The sequence below is a fragment of the Cervus canadensis genome, chromosome X (genome assembly GCF_019320065.1).
Source record: "Cervus canadensis isolate Bull #8, Minnesota chromosome X, ASM1932006v1, whole genome shotgun sequence".
NCBI lineage: Eukaryota > Metazoa > Chordata > Mammalia > Artiodactyla > Cervidae > Cervus > Cervus canadensis.
Window position 1 is genome coordinate 69,481,903 of NC_057419.1, and position 17,877 is coordinate 69,499,779.

Here is a 17,877-nt window from a genome sequence, read left to right on the forward strand (position 1 = left end):
TAAAGCATATGCTGATGTAGATACCTTCTCGTCTAAATTCTCTTACTGCAAGCTCTTGTACATGATGAGTATTTTTCCCCTCAATCTCAGAGACTAAAGCTTTCTTTACTAATGCCCTAATTAGAACAATAACTCAGTGTGTCAAAGTGTTTAGCATTCTAGGCATTATGCTAAGCACTGTTTAGTTAAAGGAAGTGTGGCTTAGTTAAGTATAATGTCCAATGTCACAGAACTAGATAGCGGCACAGGTGATCTTGACCCTATCTGTCAGACTCCAGAGCTTCTGCTTTTCTTAACAGGTCTTGAAATCTCAACCTAAGCTAAACATCTATATCTCAAAACCATGAAAACAGATACATGTACATTTTTCCCAATAAAACTTATGTTTTATTAAGAAATCCTAAGAGCATCGCCATGACACAAGATGTTCCTCTTTTTTGTCCCTCCCTATCAGTAAAGAATTGGACATCTATCCATGAACCAAGAATTGGGCATCTATCCAAAAACTTCCCGGGTGGCTCAGACGGTAAAGCATCTGCCTATAATACAGGAGACCCAGGTTCGATCCCTGGGTCGGGAAGATCCTCTGGAGAAGGAAATGGCAACCCACTGGAAAATCCCATGGACAGAGGAGCATGGTAGGCTACAGTCCATGGGGTCGCAAAGACTCGGACATGACTGAACGACTTCACTCACTCCATGAACCAAAGCACCTTTGCAGGAGCTGTGGGATCCAGCACGACAAGGGACTTGCCAACTGTGCATCAGACAGCCGGCAGAAAGACTTCGGTACACGCAGTGAACTGGTGGAACAGCAACCCGTCCCAGATCATCTCATGACAGTCAAGAAAAAATTTGCGAAGTGCTGACTGGGCAGGTACCCATGGACAAGACAGAAATTGCACAAGTCCAGGCTTCCCAAAGGGAGATTCTAGCATGCCACTGGAGTAAAAACATATGGCATGCATTTTTGCAACATGTGAATACATGTAATATGTGAATGGGTTTGGACACAGGGATGACAGTAAGACCTTTACCTGTGCTGTTCTTCGTCCCTCAAGGGGATGAACAAGCAGTGGGCCTCCACCTCTAGTAGCGAAGAACTAGAGCAGGAAATGAGTGCTGACTTCTCCAGCTGTACCCGATGCAGCTGGAGAAACCCATTTTTCTCTAGCAGCACCCAGAGTACAGAGACCAGAACTCCATGGCTGGAAGGAGCAAAGAAAACAAGAAGAAAGGCAGACAAGAATACCGTATCAAAGGGCATTAAAGGGACATGGTTCTGTACTGAATTCACTCAGCAGGAAATCTACCCGCAAGCCTCTGGGAGTAGCACACCTGGGGACCTACCTACCCACCAGGTCCCTGGGCACCCTCAATTTCCTAAATGCTAGATACACACCGCCCGCCACGCTGCAGCTGGTTGCCTGTGCACACTGCCCAGGACTGCAGGGACAGCTGGCTCTAGACAGTGAGTTCAAGAAAATAGGCCAGGGTCTACCGGCAAGGAAGCAGTCAGAAACGTGAGCTATACTGCCACCTTCTGGAAAATGAGGTGTCCAGCAGCCAGCCTGATGTGATGCAAGAACAAGACATAAAAGTTCAAGGGTTCGGCCACAAGAGGGAGCAAGAGAGTGGAGCAGGTGTACCCATACAGATGCGGGAAAACCCCGGGTAACAGCACTAACAAACGGAATACTCTGTTTGAAAGCAACTAGCATAGATAGCTGAAGCTGAAACTCCAATACTTTGGCCACCTCATGCGAAGAGTTGACTCATTGGAAAAGACCCTGATGCTGGGAGGGATTGGGGGCAGGAGGAGAAGGGGACGACAGAGGATGAGATGGCTGGATGGCATCACCGACTCGATGGGCATGAGTTTGAGTAAACTCCGGGAGTTGGTGATGGACAGGGAGGCCTGGCGTGCTGCGATTCATGGGGTCGCAAAGAGTCGGACACGACTGAGCGACTGAACTGAACTGAGCATAGATTTTCCCTGGAGGAGGAAATGGCAACCTACTCCAGTATTCTTGCCTGGAGAACTGCATGAACAGAGAAGCCTGGCAGGCTACAGTCCAAGGGATGGCAAACAGTCGGATATGACTGAACTACTAACACTGGGGAGAGGTCAGAGGTGTCCCCATGGGGCCCTGCTCCACCCTGCAGAGGCCCGGTGGTCCATGCAGCCAGCCCCACGGGCTAGACCTGATCAGAAGACTCCTCAGAAGCAGCCAGCCCTGAAGCATAGATTTTAATATGTATCTGCTAGTTAAAATGTGAAAGCAAGTAGTACAAAACTACCAGCAAGATGAAAACCAAAATCAAGGAATCATGTCATCAACAAAGATGCTTCTTCAACAATCAAGCTGTAAGGTACAAAATTCTGTGATCTAGCTGATAAAGAATTCAAAATAGCTGTTTGGAAGAAACTCAACAAGCTACAAAAAAAAATCACAGAAAGACAATTCATTGAAATCTCTCTCCCTCTCACACACACAATCATGATTATCATAGCAAAGGAAATCATCAACAAAATAAAAAGGCAATCTACTGAATGGGAGAAAACATTTGCAAACTATATATCCTAAAGGAGGCTAATATCCAAAATATATGAAGAACCTATGAGTAAAAAAGCAAACAATTGAATTTTTAAAAATGAGCAGCTCTAAACGCAGTTGACCCTTGAATAACATGCATTTGAACTGTAAGGTCCACTAGTATGCAAGTTTCTCTCTCTCAGTAAGTATGTACTATTGTATTATTACACGATTCATGATTGGTTGAATCCACAGATGCAGAACCAGGGATACAGAGAGCTGACTAAACAGTTATTTGCAAATGTGACTGTGTCAGAGGGTTGGCACCCCAAACCCCTGCTTTGTTCAAGGGTCAATTGTAGGTGTTTTTCCAAAGAAGACCTACAGATGTTTACAGAAAGATGTTCAACATCACTAATTATCAGGTAAATGCAAATCAAAACCACAATGAGATATCACCTCACAACCTGTTAGAATTTTTATTTTCTACAAAAGACAAGAAATAAGTGTTGGCAAGGATGTGGAGAAAAGGGAACCCCTGTACACTGTTGGTGGGAATGTAAATAGGTACAGCCACTATGGACAACAGTATGGAGGTTTCTCAGAAAATTAAAAATAGAACTACCATATAGCCCAGCCATTTCACTTCTGGATAATTATCCGAAGAATATGTAAACCTATTCAAAACCATATATGTACCCCTATGTACATTGCAGCATTATTTACAATAGCCAGGCTATGGAAACACCTGTTCATCAATGTATGAATGAATAAAGATGAGATGTGTGTGCATGAATACTCCTCATTCATAAAAAGAAAGCTGTGCCTGTTGTGACAGCATAGGCGGACCTTGACGGTATTATGCTAAGTGAAATAAGTCAGAGAAAAACAAATACTGTATGATTTCATTTTGTGTGGAATATAGAAAAAGGAAAAAACATCTCACAGATACTGAGAACAGATTGGTGGTTACCAGAGAAGAGAACTGAGGCAAAATTGGTAGACAGGGTCAATTTGTATGGTGATGGATGGTAACTAGAGTTATGCTGGGGATCCCTTTATAGTGTACACAAACATTAAATTATGTTTTAGGTCAAGTAAAAAATAAATATTCAAAATAATATATTTACTGAAGAGATAAAAGTCCTTTAAAAGAACTAAGCAAAATTTCTGGAGCTAAAAAAAAAATCTATGAATGAAGTGAAAAAATGCAATAGAGAGCACCTGGAATAAAGCAGAGCAAACAGAAGACAGAATAAATGAGATGATAGGAATTTTGAAATAACCCAGTCAGAAAAGAACAAAGAAAAAAGAATGAAAAAGAGAAGAAAGTGTATGTGACTTGTAGAAGGCCATCAAAGAAGTAAATATTAGAATATTCAGGGTTTTATACAAAGAAGAAAGGGGGAAGGGGGCAGATAGCTTATCTAAAAAAATAGCTCAAAGAACTCAAACCTGGGAAGTGAATTAGACATCCAAATTCATGAAGCTAATAGATTAATTTATTATCTCAATGCAAAAAGATCTTCTCCAAGACATTAATATGAAACTGTCAAAACTCAAAAACAAAGAGAATCCTAAAAGCAGCCATGGAAAAGAAATTATAATCTACAAAAGGAAGCCCCATTAGGCTATCAGTGGGTTTCTCAGCAAATACGCTACAGGTCCAGATTAAGTGAAACAACACATCCGAAGAGTTTAATGAAAAAAAATCACCAGCCAAGTATATTCCATCCTGAATTTTGAAAGAGAAATAAATATTTTCCAAGACAAAAAGCTGAGGGAGTTTATCACCACTAGCTCTATCTTGTAAGAAATGTTGAAAGTAGTTCTTCAAGTAGAAATGAAATGACACTAATCAGTGACATGAAAACATATGAAAGAACACAGCCCACCGGTGAAGAAAAATAAGCAGTCAGATTTAAAACCTTTAATTATATAATGCAACAGCGTGTTAACCACTTAACTACAGTACAAAGATTAAAAGGAAAACAATAATTATAGCTATGCAATTTGTTAATGAATATACCATATAAAAAGTGGTAAATAATGGCATCAGAAATAGAAAAGGGGGGAGTAAAAGGGTGAAGTTTTTGTAGACAATTGCAGTTAAGTTGCTATCAGCTTAAAATGGACTGTTTTATTTATGAGATGTCCAACATAAGCCTCATGGTTACTACAAAGTAAAAATCTAGAATAGATGCACAAAAGATAATCAGAAATAGAACCACAGAAAAATCACCTACTTACAAAGATACATATAACCAGAGGGGAAAAGAAATCAATGGAAATACAAAACAATCAGAAAACAGAAAGATGGTATTAGTAAGTTCTTAGATATCAACACTGACTCTAAATGCAAGTGGACTGAATTCATCAGACAAAATGCAGTGACTGAATGCATTTAAAAAAAAATCAAGACCCAACCAAATGCTGCCTACAAGAAACTCACTTCAACTTTAAGGACATACACATAGGCTCAAAGTGAAGGGATAGAAAAAATATATTTCATAAGTGGAAAATGAAAGAAAGCAGAGATAGTTATACTTTTATCAAACAATGCATACTTGAAGTCAAAATTCATAACGAGACCAAGTCATGTAATGATAAAGGGATCAGTCATCAAGAAAATACAACAATCATAAATATCTATGTATACAACAGAGCACATAAATATATCAAGAAAATACTAACAGATCTGAATGGATAAATAAATAATATAATAATAGTAGGGGATTTCAGTATCCAACTTTCAGCAATGGATAGGGCATCCAGAAAGAAACCCAAGAAGGAAACACTGGACTTGAACCATACGTTAGACCAAATGGACTTAACAGATATTTGTAAAATATCCCATCCATTTTTCCATTTTTTTCAAGTGCACATGGAACTTTTTCCAGAAGTGATCAAATGATAGTACTCAAAACAGTATAGCAAATTTAAGAAGACTGAAATCATACCAAGTATCTTTCCAACCACAACTATATGAAACTAGAAGTCACAAGAAGAAAGCTGGAAAATCTAGGAATATGTGGAAATTTAACAATGACTGCTCAACAACCTTGGGTCAAAATAGCAATTTTTATTTTTATTTTTTTGAGTTTTTTTTCCATTTATTTGTATTAGTTGGAGGCTAATTACTTTACAATATTGTAGTGGTTTTTGCCATACATTGACATGAATCAGCCATGGATTTACATGTATTCCCCATCCCGATCCCCCCTCCCCATCCCATCCCTCTGGGTCTTCCCAGTGCACCAGCCCCGAGCACTTGTCTCATGCATCCAGCCTGGGCTGGTGATCTGTTTCACCCTTGATAATATACATGTTTCGATGCTGTTCTCTCGAAACATCCCACCCTCGCCTTCTCCCACAGAGTCCAAAAGTCTATTCTGTACATCTGTGTATTGAAAACAGAAATATAAAAAAAAAAGAAAACAGAAATATAACATATCAAAACCTATAGGCTGCTAAAAAAAAAAGCACTTTTGAAAGTTTTTTTTTTTTACTTTTGAAAGTTTAGAGTGATAAATACATATATTACAAAAACAGATTACAAATAAACAACTTTACACCTCAAGGGACTAGAAAAAGAAATTTCTTTTCTAAGCCCAAAATTAGCAGAAGAAAGTAACAAATTTCAGAATGGAAATAGAGACCAGAAAAATAGAAAAAAAATTAAACTAAGAATGGATTCTTTGAAAAAATAAGCAGAATTGATGAATCTTTAAGTAGACTAAGAAAGTAAGATTCAAATAACATCAGAAATATAAAATATGACCCAAATGAACTTATCTACAAAACAGAAACAGATTCACAGATACAGAGAACAGACCTGTGGTTGCCAGTGTGGTAGGGGAGGGATGGACTGGGAGTCTGGAGTTAGTAGATGCAAACTATTACATTTAGAATGGATAAATAACAAGGTCCTATTGTATAGCACAGGGAACTATATTCAGTATTCTGTGATAAACCATAATGGAAAAGAATATGAAAAAAATGTATATATGTGTAACTGAATCATTTTGCTGTACAGTAGAAATCAACAAAACACTGTAAATCAACAACAATAAAATAACATTAAAGAATAACATCAGAAATCAAAGAGGAGACATTGCAACTGATACTATAGAAATACAAAGAATTATAAGAGACTACTATGAATAATTATATGCTGGGAGATTACATAACATAGAAGAAGAAATGGATAAATTCCTGGAAACACACAATCTTATACCAAGACTGGATCATGAAGAAATAGGTAAACTGAACACACCAAGTAAGGAGATTGAATCAGTAATCAAAAACTTTCCAACACAGAAAACCTCAGGATCAGATGGCTTTACTGGTGAGTTCTACCAAAATTTGAGAGAAAAATTAATATCAGTCTTTCTCAAATTCTTCCAAAAAAGCCACGGAAGAGGGATTACTTCCAAAATTATTTCATCAGGCCACCATTATCCTGATGTCAAAGTCAGGTAAAGACACTACAACAAAACTACAGATCAATATCCTGATAAATACAGATGCAAAAACTCTATAACAGCAAACCAAAATTTATAACATGTAAATAAGGATTATATAACACAAACAAATGGAGTTTATCCCTGGGATGCAAGGCTAGTTCAACATATGTAAATCAATAAATATCATATACCACTTTAATAGAATGAAAGGTAAAAATCATATGATCATTTCATTTAGATGTAGAAAAAGCATCTGATAAAATGTAACATCCTTTCATGATTAAAAAAAGGAAACTGAAAAAAAAAAAGAAACTGGGTATCTAAAGGACGTGGTGGGGGTAATTTAGTCGCTAAGTCATGTCCAATTTTCGTGACCCTATGAACTGTAGTCCGCCAGGCTCCTGTGTCCATGGGATTCTCCAGGCAAGAATACTGGAGTGTGTTGCCATTTCCTTCTACATATAAAGAATGTATGTCAACATAATAAAAATCATATGAAACAACACTGCAACTAACACTGTAATTCAAAGGTGCAAAACTAAAAACTTTCCTGTAAGACCAGCAACATAACAAGGGAGCTCATTCTCATCACTCTTATTGAATGTAGTACTGGAATCCTAGCTAGAGAAATTAAGCAAGGCAAAGAAATAAAAGGCATCTAAATCAGAAAGGAAGAAGTCAACTGTCATTATTTGCAGATGATATAACAGAAAATCCTCATGACTCAACCAAAATAATGGCTAGAATAAACCGACTCAATAAAGTTGCAGGATATAAAATCAATACACAGAAATCAATTTTTATACACTAACAATAAAACATCTGAAGGAGAAATGAAAATATCCCACTCATAATGCAATCAGAAACAGTGCTTAGGAATAGATTTAATCCAGGAGATAAAAGATCTGTATATTGAAAACTATGACTTTGATCAAAGACATTGAAGATAAACAAAGGAAAATATCCTGAGTTCATATATCAGAAGAATTATTAGAATGTCCATACTATTCAAAGTCATCTACAGATTCAATCCATTTCCTATTAAAATTCCAATGGGATTTTTCATAGAAATAGAAAAAAATTCTAAAATTTGTATAGAACTACAGAAGCCTTGAATAACCAAAAGGTCAACAATGGAAGCATCACACTTCTTGGTTTCAAACCATACCATAACGCTATAGTAACTTAAACAGTATGGTACTGGTATAAAAATAGATATTTTGAGCACTGGAACAAAATAACCCCCAGAAATAAACTCTTGCATTTACAGTCAAGTAATATTTGACAAAGGAGCCAAATACACTCAATGGGGAAGTGTAGTTTATTTAACAATGGGGTTGGGAAAACGGGATAACCATGTGCAGAAGAATCAAATAAAAAGAGTATATAATATCATTTATATTGAAAATCTAAGGGAACTCCCTGGCACGTCGGTGGCTTGGATTCCAGACTTTCACTGCTGAGAGCCCAGGTTCAATCCCTGGTTGAGGAAATAAGATCCCACAAGCTGCATGGCATGGCCAAAAGAAAAAAAAAAAGCCAAAGTTGTAAAATCAAGAGAGTAGAATGGTGGTTACCAGAGGCTGGGGAGCAGGGGAATTAGGGACATGTTTAAGGGTACAAACTTGCAAAAAACATAGATAAATAAGTTTTGGAGATCTAACACACAGCATAGTAATTACAGCCAACAATACTGTATTATAAACCCCAAAGTTGCTGAGAGTTCAGTGCTTAACTGTTCCCACCACAAAAAAAGAACTAGGTGATATAATAGAGGTGTTAGCTAACACTATGGTGTTAATCACGTTACATGTAAATATATTACGTCAACACACACATCTTAAACTTAAACATGTGTGCTTAGTCACTCAGTTGTGTCTGACTCTTTGCGACCCCATGGACTATAGCCCACCAGGCTCCTCTCTCCATGGGGATTCTCCAGGCAAGAATACTGGAGTAGGTTGCCATACTCTCTCTCCAAGGGATCTTCCCAAGCCAGGGATGGAACCCAGGTCTCCGGCATTGCAGGCAGATTCTTAACTTTTTGAGCCCAGGTTGTGTCAATCATTTCAATAATAAATTTCTAACATTAAGAAACTATAGAAGTCTACACTTTTTGAAATATTTGCATTTACTCATTAGTATACATAATTCATGTAAATTTTATTTTTGTATTCTAAGGCAGTCCTTGAAAGCATAATACATTTTTAAAAAAGTCTGTGTGGGCCCTGCAGTGACTCATGTTTACTAATGGAGAAGATTCAAAGGAAACAGTCTGCTGGGTAATAGCTTCTGTAGCGAGTATATATTTGCCTTTCATGAAAAACCAAACCTGCATCAGGACCCCAGCTGAAGGCTGAAACTGCTTGCTTAGTATTCTTAAGCAGTACTTGCACTGGTGAATATGGGCAGGGAAAATTTGAGGGGCCCATCAAAACAGACTGTTTCTTTTGCTCTAGTCATGCAGGGAATATTTTCAGAGTGGATATGGAGTTCTTTGGGGGTCGACATTGGAGTTTCTATTATTTATCTGCTTTCAAAATACCTTCACCTCACATGATGGTGAGTCATTTTGTGATGTTAAAATCCCTAGTCATGAGTTTGAGCAAACTCTGGGAGATGGTGAAGGAAAGGGAAGGCTGGAGTACTGCAGTCCACGGGGTCAGAAAGAGTCGGGTACAACTGAGGGACGGAACAACAACCAATTTTGTGCTGATGTTCAAGCCCCCAGTACTGGTTGTTCTGAGGCTCAAGTTTATCCTGCCCTTTGCTCCACTTGGTTCAGCCTCAAAACACACAGGGGGCTTCCAATGACTCTTTGGCCGAAGCTATATAGTAGTTAGCTTTTACTATTTGACAAAGTACTGCAAAGCTCTGGCTTAGAACCAACATTAATTGAGCTCACAATACTGTGAGTCAGCTGGCTGATGCTGGGCTGCCCAGGTTGATCTTGTCCAGCTGCAAGCCCTCTTCAAACCTCTGATGGCCTCAGAATTTTTCAGCTCCCCCTGGCCAAAGCAAGTCACTTGATCATCCCAGATTCAAGAGGCAGATAGACCATCCCCTTGTGAAGAGAGAAAAACAATTACGGCCAGGTTTGCAATCAACCACAGTTTGTTTAAACTGATTTCCTGTAGCTTGTAATGAACCACTGATGAAAACTTTTAATTAATTTCTTCGGCCACACCACATGGCTTGTGGGATCTTAGTTCCCTGACCAGGGAGTGAACCCAGGCCCTCAGCAGTGAAAATGTGGAGTCCTAACCACTGGACTGTTGGGGAATTCCCTATTTTTAATTTTTAAAGTGTTAATATAATGTTTTTATAATCGTATCTCATTGGCACAATGATCACACAGCTAATCAGGCAAACTTTACAAGAAATACATTAAGTTGATAAACCAACAGTGACTACAAACCAATCTCCTGCTGACATTTTAACCCTTAAAAATGGGTAATCCCACTTTCAAAGACTTTAGGTGGGCTATTTAATGATCTTGGAGACTCACATTGTGTGTATACATATATTTTTGTGTCCTGAAACTACTTCCTTTGTAAATTTAGTCCATAATATTCCCAAGGGCTTTTCTCCTAGTAGGCAAGGAGGGAAAGTTCTGGAAACTGCTGTTGTGGCAAACACAATAACGGCTCACACACTCTGTTGCAGAAGAGAGCAGTTCTGATGATTTTGTCACACTTGGTGTATATTTTACCAGAAATGCTGGAAGTTTATATTTAAAACCCCTCCCAAAGTGGCAGAAGTGGCTCAGCACATAATGTTGTATCCTCAAGGAACATTAACTAAAATGTCCTTTTAAAGCAAAGCATCTGGACCGATCTATCACTGTTTAACAATGCAAGGGGGTTGCATCTTAACAAGAGGACTGCATTAAGATGCTGAGGATACAGCAAAAAGAAATTCAACGAGGACAGAAATGACTGTCAACATCTCACCTTGCCCAAGACTTAGAACTCAGTGTCATGGGTGGCAAAAAATCCCCATTCTATGTTTCCGTATTCCAGAGTCTCTTCGACTTTTCAAAATAAGATAAAAAGTTGCCCCTATATTAGATTCTTCAGAAACAGATGTCACTTCATCAACACTGAGCATTTCCTGACCCACTCACATACACATATACACAGAGATCTGACCAAACTCCTGAATGAATCCTGACTTCTCAGAGGCCTCCTCATCCAGCCCCTGACCCCCAATTGATGGTTCCTTCCTCAGGGCCAGTACTGAATCTTGAAGGCTCTTCAGTAGTATAGTAATACCTTAGGTTCCTGTTTAGAAAACTGTTTGAGCTGCAAGATTGGGAGCTAGTTGCTGCTGGGTTAAAGAAGGAATCCCAAACAGAGATGCTTAAAGAAGCAATCGTATCATTGCTCATGATTCTGTGGGCAAAGCAAATCACGTGGCCAAACCCTGAGTCTGCGCCCGTAGGGGCCAGCTAAAGGTGTGGATAGGGAAGGTGGAAACAAACAGGGAACCGGCACTGCAGTCATTTACTGCAGAGGGCTTCATCATTTCACCTGTGAGTTCCTTCAAAACTTGTGGCTGGATTTTCTACGACCCTGGTGACTTTTTGACATATGAGAGACAATGAGGCTTTATTAGTTGCTCTGTCGTGTCTGACTCTTTGCAATCCCACGGACTGTAGCCTGCCAGGCTCCTCTGTCCATGGAATTCTCCAGGATAAGGAGGATGATCAGGGGACAGGAAAGTATGTATGTACTCTTTTCATTTCTATTTATGTTTAAGTCAACTTCAATGTATACTCTTTTTGTTTTTTAACTGAAACTAGTCTAGTGTTTTACAAACCAAGAGAATTCATCCTGCCAACTTTATAGAAATATTAAGTAACCATGACCACAGCATGTTATCCCCTAGAACGTCACCACGGCCTGTAGATCTACATTCAGAGAAGTAGTCATTTCCATTTATTTTTTTATTTATAAGTTAGTTCTCTATTTACACAAAAGACACCACTTAATCGACTCTTTCAAGTATAAAAAAGAATACTTGTTCTTTTGGTCATGATTTTTATCTCTTGGAAATGCTCTAATTGGATGATTCATTCATTCCAAAAATAGTATTTAGCTTGTTATGTGCAAGAAACACAATGCCATGGGAGATACTGTTTTCCTATTTGCTCTCCCCTCCCTATCCCAGGCTAATTCACTCATTCCTTATTTGTTCAGCAAATATATACTGAGCATATTATAGGCCAAGTGCAATGACAGCTCTGCATAGCAAACTCATACATTCAATCCACACCTATGTACTGAGTGTCTGTTATGCAGTAGGCTCTATACCAGGCCCAGCTCCAAGGGTGAGCTAAATTTGCCAGGCTTTTCTTTCTGTGGTTTACAGTGGACTTGGGAATACAGACATTAATCAGAAAAAAAAAATCACACAAACATGAGTATATTAAATCACAAAATGAGATAAAAGTACAACAAAGAAAAGAACAGCCGGCACTAGGGAGCTACAAAAGGCTTCCCTAAGTGATGCTTGAGGTGAGATGAGAGGTCTGGGAAAAGCCAGTGGGGGAACAAGAGAAGAATCCATGGCAAAAACCCCAGCCCAGAACTGAAGGAAGGAGGGGCGGGGAGGGAGATGGAGGCGGGAAGGTGTGAGGGTGAGGCTGGAGGTGGGGGTTGGGGGTGACTGATGCTGTTGAACCTGTGTAGGGCCCTTCTGGGTACAAAAGCTTCTCTGTTTCTCCCGTTTCTTATTGGCAGGAAAGGGGCTTGAGCCCCGAGACCTGCCCTGAGTTCCAAGGGTCAGAGGCAAACAATTACTAGTCAGGGAATGAAAGGGATGCAGAAACAGTGTGCATGCTAACTTGCCTCAGTCATATCCGACTCTTTGTGACACCATGGACTGTAGCCTGCCAGGCTCCTCTGTCCATGGGGATTCTCTAGGCAAGAATACTTGAGTGGATTGCCATGCCCTCCTCCAGGGGGTCTTCCTGACCCCGGGATCGAACCCGCATCTCTTATGTCTCCTGCAGTGGCAGGTGGGCTCTCTACCACTAGCGCCACCTGGGAAGCCCCACAGAAACAGAACAGTCAATAGTGACAAATGCATGACATTATGGTATCATACAGAAAACTTCCATCACCCCCCAAATGTCCTATGCTTCATCATTTCATGCCCCTATACCCTCCCCTCCAAACCTCACTCACCCCAAATAAGGAACCAACTCACCACCCCTGTCCTCAGGGAGTAAGCAAGCCACGTGTTACTTTGTTCTCCCTCTGTGAATCCCAATAAAGCCTTGCCCCCCCCCAAAAAAAAGTAAATATAGTGCAAAGATGGGGCAGTGTCCTGGTTCCTTCTCAAGAAAGATACTTAACACTTTGGAGCTCTTCTACACTAAGGCCGCAACCCAGGTGGAAGATGGTAACTTCAGGCTGAGCACGAGAGTCCTGGAGTACCTCCCTGTTAACTCATCACCCACCAGTCAGGACAAAGTCACACCACCTGCAGCCCTGACCCCAAATACTGCCTAAAAACATCTCTTCCCCCAAACCAGAGAGTTCCAGGTTTCTTGAGCCTGAGGCGCCCTTTCTCCTTGTTTGGCCCTGCGATAAACCCTTCCGTGCTCCAAACTTTGATGATTCAATGTGTTTGGCTTCAGCTGGGCATGGGCACACACAGTCGCATTTGGTAACACGGTGAAGGGCTGTCCATCAAAGTAACTACATGGGCTTTTATCTTAAGATAAATGAGAGTGACGGAAGGATTTTAACTGGCAGGGAGACACGGTCAGATTTGTTTCTAAAGTGACTGCTCTGTTATGTTGGAGAAGACACTGGTGTGAGCACAGGGAGATGAGGAGGAGAAATCCCTGTTGTCCAGGAGGGAGCCTTGACTACAGCGGTGCCAGTGTCAGTGGAGAAGAAGAAGATGGACTGCGGATTTATAGGAGGTAAAAACAACACACTCTGGTGATGGGTGTGCACAAGCTTAGAGAGAAGGGGGTATCAAAGCTGACTCCAAGATCAATGGCTCAATAATACCTTTAGTAAGCTTTCTACCTCTAATCTACACCCAATTCTAATCTGTGTTTTTAATTCTAAGCCATGTTTTTTCCCTCACCACTATCCTCTTAAGTGTGTAGTTGCTCAGTCGTGTCTGACTCTGTGTGACCCCATGGACTGTAGCCCACCAGGCTCCTCTGTCCATGGGATTCTCTAGGCAAGAATACTGAAGTCAGTTGCCATTTCCTTCTCCAGGGGATCTTCCCAACCCAGGGATCGAACCTTGGTCTCCCGCATCACAGGTAGACGGCTTTACCCTCTGAGCCACCAGGGAAGCCCACCCTCTTAAGGCAACTCAATTCTGATGCCCTCTACCTGGAGATGCATAAGATCCCACAGGTTATGGGCCCCCTTCAGACATCAATCACAAATCAGGGTTGTTACCTGTGCTTCTGACCCATCAGCTATAGATCACATCACCAACCCCTCCCCTCAGGTCTGATTAACTCATTCGAGCAGCTCACAAAACTCAGAGAAACACGTGACTTACTAGAGTATGGGGATATGAGGGAAGGCCATCACTTGGGAACAGCCCGAGAGGAGATCGGCGTGGGGCATGTGGAAAGGGCCGCAGAGCTGCCGTGCCTTCTCTAGGTGTGCCGCTCTCCTCAGTGCTCACCAGCCTGGAAAAACTCTGAACCCCACCCCTTTGGGTTTTTCTGGAGGCTTCATTACATTGGCCATTGGTGATAGAACTCAACCATCCGTGGCCCTCTCCCCCAGCAATCTGCAGGGGAGTGGGTAGGACTGAATGTTCCACCCTCTTATTACACGGTTGGTTCCCCTTGCAACCAGCCCTGCCCCAAGCTTAGGTGCTTTCCAAATGACCTTATTAACATAACACAAGACACCTTTTTATTAATACTACTCTCATTGCATGCAATTCCAAGGTTTCAGGAGCTCTGTGCCAGAAACGGAGATGAAGACCAAATATACACATTATTATAAATCACAGTATCACATTATCAACTTGTTGGGAACAAGACACTTCCTTTTGAGTAAGAATTATGGAGGCCTTCCACGAGGTCACCCCACAAGATGTATCCATTAGTTTCTACTGTGACATAAACCACTTCCAAAATGTAACAGCTTAAAACAACAATCATTTATTTACTCACAGTTTTGAGGTTTGGCAATTGGAGCTATGCTCATGTGGGTCATTCCCCTCCTGTGGGCCTCTGTGCTCAGCCTGGTGAGTGCAGTCAGCTGGAAGTTTAACTGACTAAGGGCCTTCAGCTGAGATGACCTAGTGATTGATTCCACCTGATCTCAGCTTCCAGCGGGAAAGCCTGGCTTCTTTCCACAGTGGTCTCAGGGCTCCAAAGAACAAGAGGCGATTCCCAAAGGGCTATCATTTTTCAAGCTTTTTTGCTTGCACTTTATTTACTTTCGCCTTACTGGACAATACAAGTCACACAGTCAAGCCCAGAGTCATTGTACAAGAGGCTCACTCAGGGGCATGGATATAGGGAGCTGTGACCAAATAGGGGAAAAACACTGAAACACTCTGCCACACAGGTTTTTTGTTTTTGTTTTTTTTTTTAATTTTGTACTTTTTGGCCAAACTGAGCAGCATTGTGGGATCTTAATTCCCTGGTCAGGGATTGAACCCACACCCCCTGCATTAGAAGCACAAAGTTTTAATGACCCAACCACCAGGGAATTCCCAGTTTCATTGTTTTAACTATGAATGACTTGAAAACTTCTGGGAGGATCTCCTACTATAATATCTCAGGGATTTACTTACATTTATGTAGAATCAATGCATTGTGACTGCCAACTAAAGAATGTCACTCACCTTCTAGCTCTACAAGGATTGTCATCAACTACTGCAGTCACTGACTTTCAGCACCCCCTGAACGGTGTTCAGGGCAGAAATCTAGAATGAGGCACTCTGTGAGCTGGGAAAACTGGCAGAACAGGCCTTTAGATACGTGTTTTCAGGAGACATTTTTATGAAACCAATTTCCTACATCTTCCCATACTTAGAAAGCACTAAAACCATTAACTAAGAGGTCTGTTCCTTGTGACTAGTAGTTACCTTCTACCAAGATGTGCCATGATAGCACGTAACCCTTCTATAAAACCAACATAATCACAAAATACTCCTCTTTGGAATAGTTCCCCAGAGCTATCTGAGAGGCTGTCTCCTGAGCTATAGTCCCCGTAAGTCCCCAAATAAAACTCAAACTCACAGCTCCCATGTTGTGCGGTTTTATTTCAGTCAACATTATCTAGGTACAACTACTGTTTGATCTGGTGTTCTTCATCTAGTGTCACACACACAGTGTATCAAGTAAATAGTTTGCCTAGTAAAACACCCCTTATTCCCTGCAAAATCTCATACTTTATATACCTATTGTTGTCCTGCTGTACCCTCAAAACAAGACAAACTATATAAAATATACAACACTTAACTAAATCACCTAACAAACATTACCTTTATTTCATGAGACTAAAGTTAGTAATTACCCCAAACTAGCCTCCTAACTATATCTATGCATTACTTAGGTATGTAAAGTTCATAAAGACAGACATCCCCCTCAATCTGCCATTTACTGCCAACAAAAATCAAAGTGAAAGTACATTTTATTAATCTCCAAAAGATAAAAATATTTCAATACTAATTTTAACACAAGCCAAACTACCATACTAAATACCAATATATCACTTAAATACATAATTCTTATACGTATAAAACCCAACTCAACCTGTTAACGTAGCTTAATAATTAAAGCAAGGCACTGAACTTCCCTGGTGGTCCAATGGATAAGAATCCGCCTGCCAATGTAGGAGACATGGGCTTGATCTCCGGTCTGGGAAGATTCCACATGCCATGGAGCAACTAAGCCCTCAAGCAGGCCCCGCTCTGCAGACGGCGAGCCAGAACTACTGAAGTCCAAGTGCCTAGAGCCTGTGCTCTGCAACAAGAGAAGGCACGGCAGTGAGAAAACCATGCACCACAACTAGAGTAGCCACCACTTCCCACAACTAAAGTGAAGTTCATGCAGCAACAAAGACCTAGCACAACCAAAAAGAGAATAAATAATTTTTTTAAATTTAAAAAAAATAAATCAAGGCACTGGAAACTACTTAGATGAGTTTACTAACTCTGAAAACACATAGGTCTGGCCCCAGCCTTTCTATGAATTTCAGGTAAAATTACAAGTACCTGCAGCCCAGGGAGAATGCCCTCTAAATCATAAAAGATCAAAAGGAGCAGGCCTCAAGCACACTAAAAAGCGGCTCACAACGTCTTGCTTAACCATACCCCCACGGGAAACGGCAGTGCTAAAAAGTAAGCTTGTCACCGAAAGTTTAAGCTACATTAACGAAACAGGGTTGGTAAATTTAGACCGGCCACCGCAGTCAGACAATTTACCCAAATTAATAGAAATCCACTGTAAAGTGTGTCAAAGAGTACCTCAAAATAAAGTCCTAGCTATGCTAACCATAAGCCAAATAAAAATAATAAAATAAAATATAAAATATAAATACAATAAAATATTAAAATAATAATAAAATGAAAATCAGTTGCAAAATTGACCTTAACATTTCTGGTTACACAACAACTAAGACCCAAACTGGGGTTAGATATCCCACTCTGTTTAGCCCTAAACCCAAATGATTCTAACAACAGAATTATTTACCAGAGTACTACTGGCGATAGCTCAACTCAAAGGACTTGACAGTGTTTCATACCCCTCCAGAGGAGCCTGTTCTATCATCAATAAACCCCAATAAACCTCACCAACCCTTGCTAATATAGTCTATATACTGCACACCCTAAAAGAAATAACAGTAAGCATAATGATCAGGCATAAA

At 40.4% G+C, this 17,877-nt stretch overlaps 1 non-coding gene across 1 annotated transcript; it reads left to right on the forward strand.

The window, feature by feature from the left end:
- Positions 1–508: 508 nt before the first annotated feature.
- TRNAY-AUA lies at positions 509–580 on the forward strand. Its single transcript has one exon. It is a non-coding gene; the product is annotated as a tRNA-Tyr (tRNA).
- Positions 581–17,877: the final 17,297 nt, after the last annotated feature.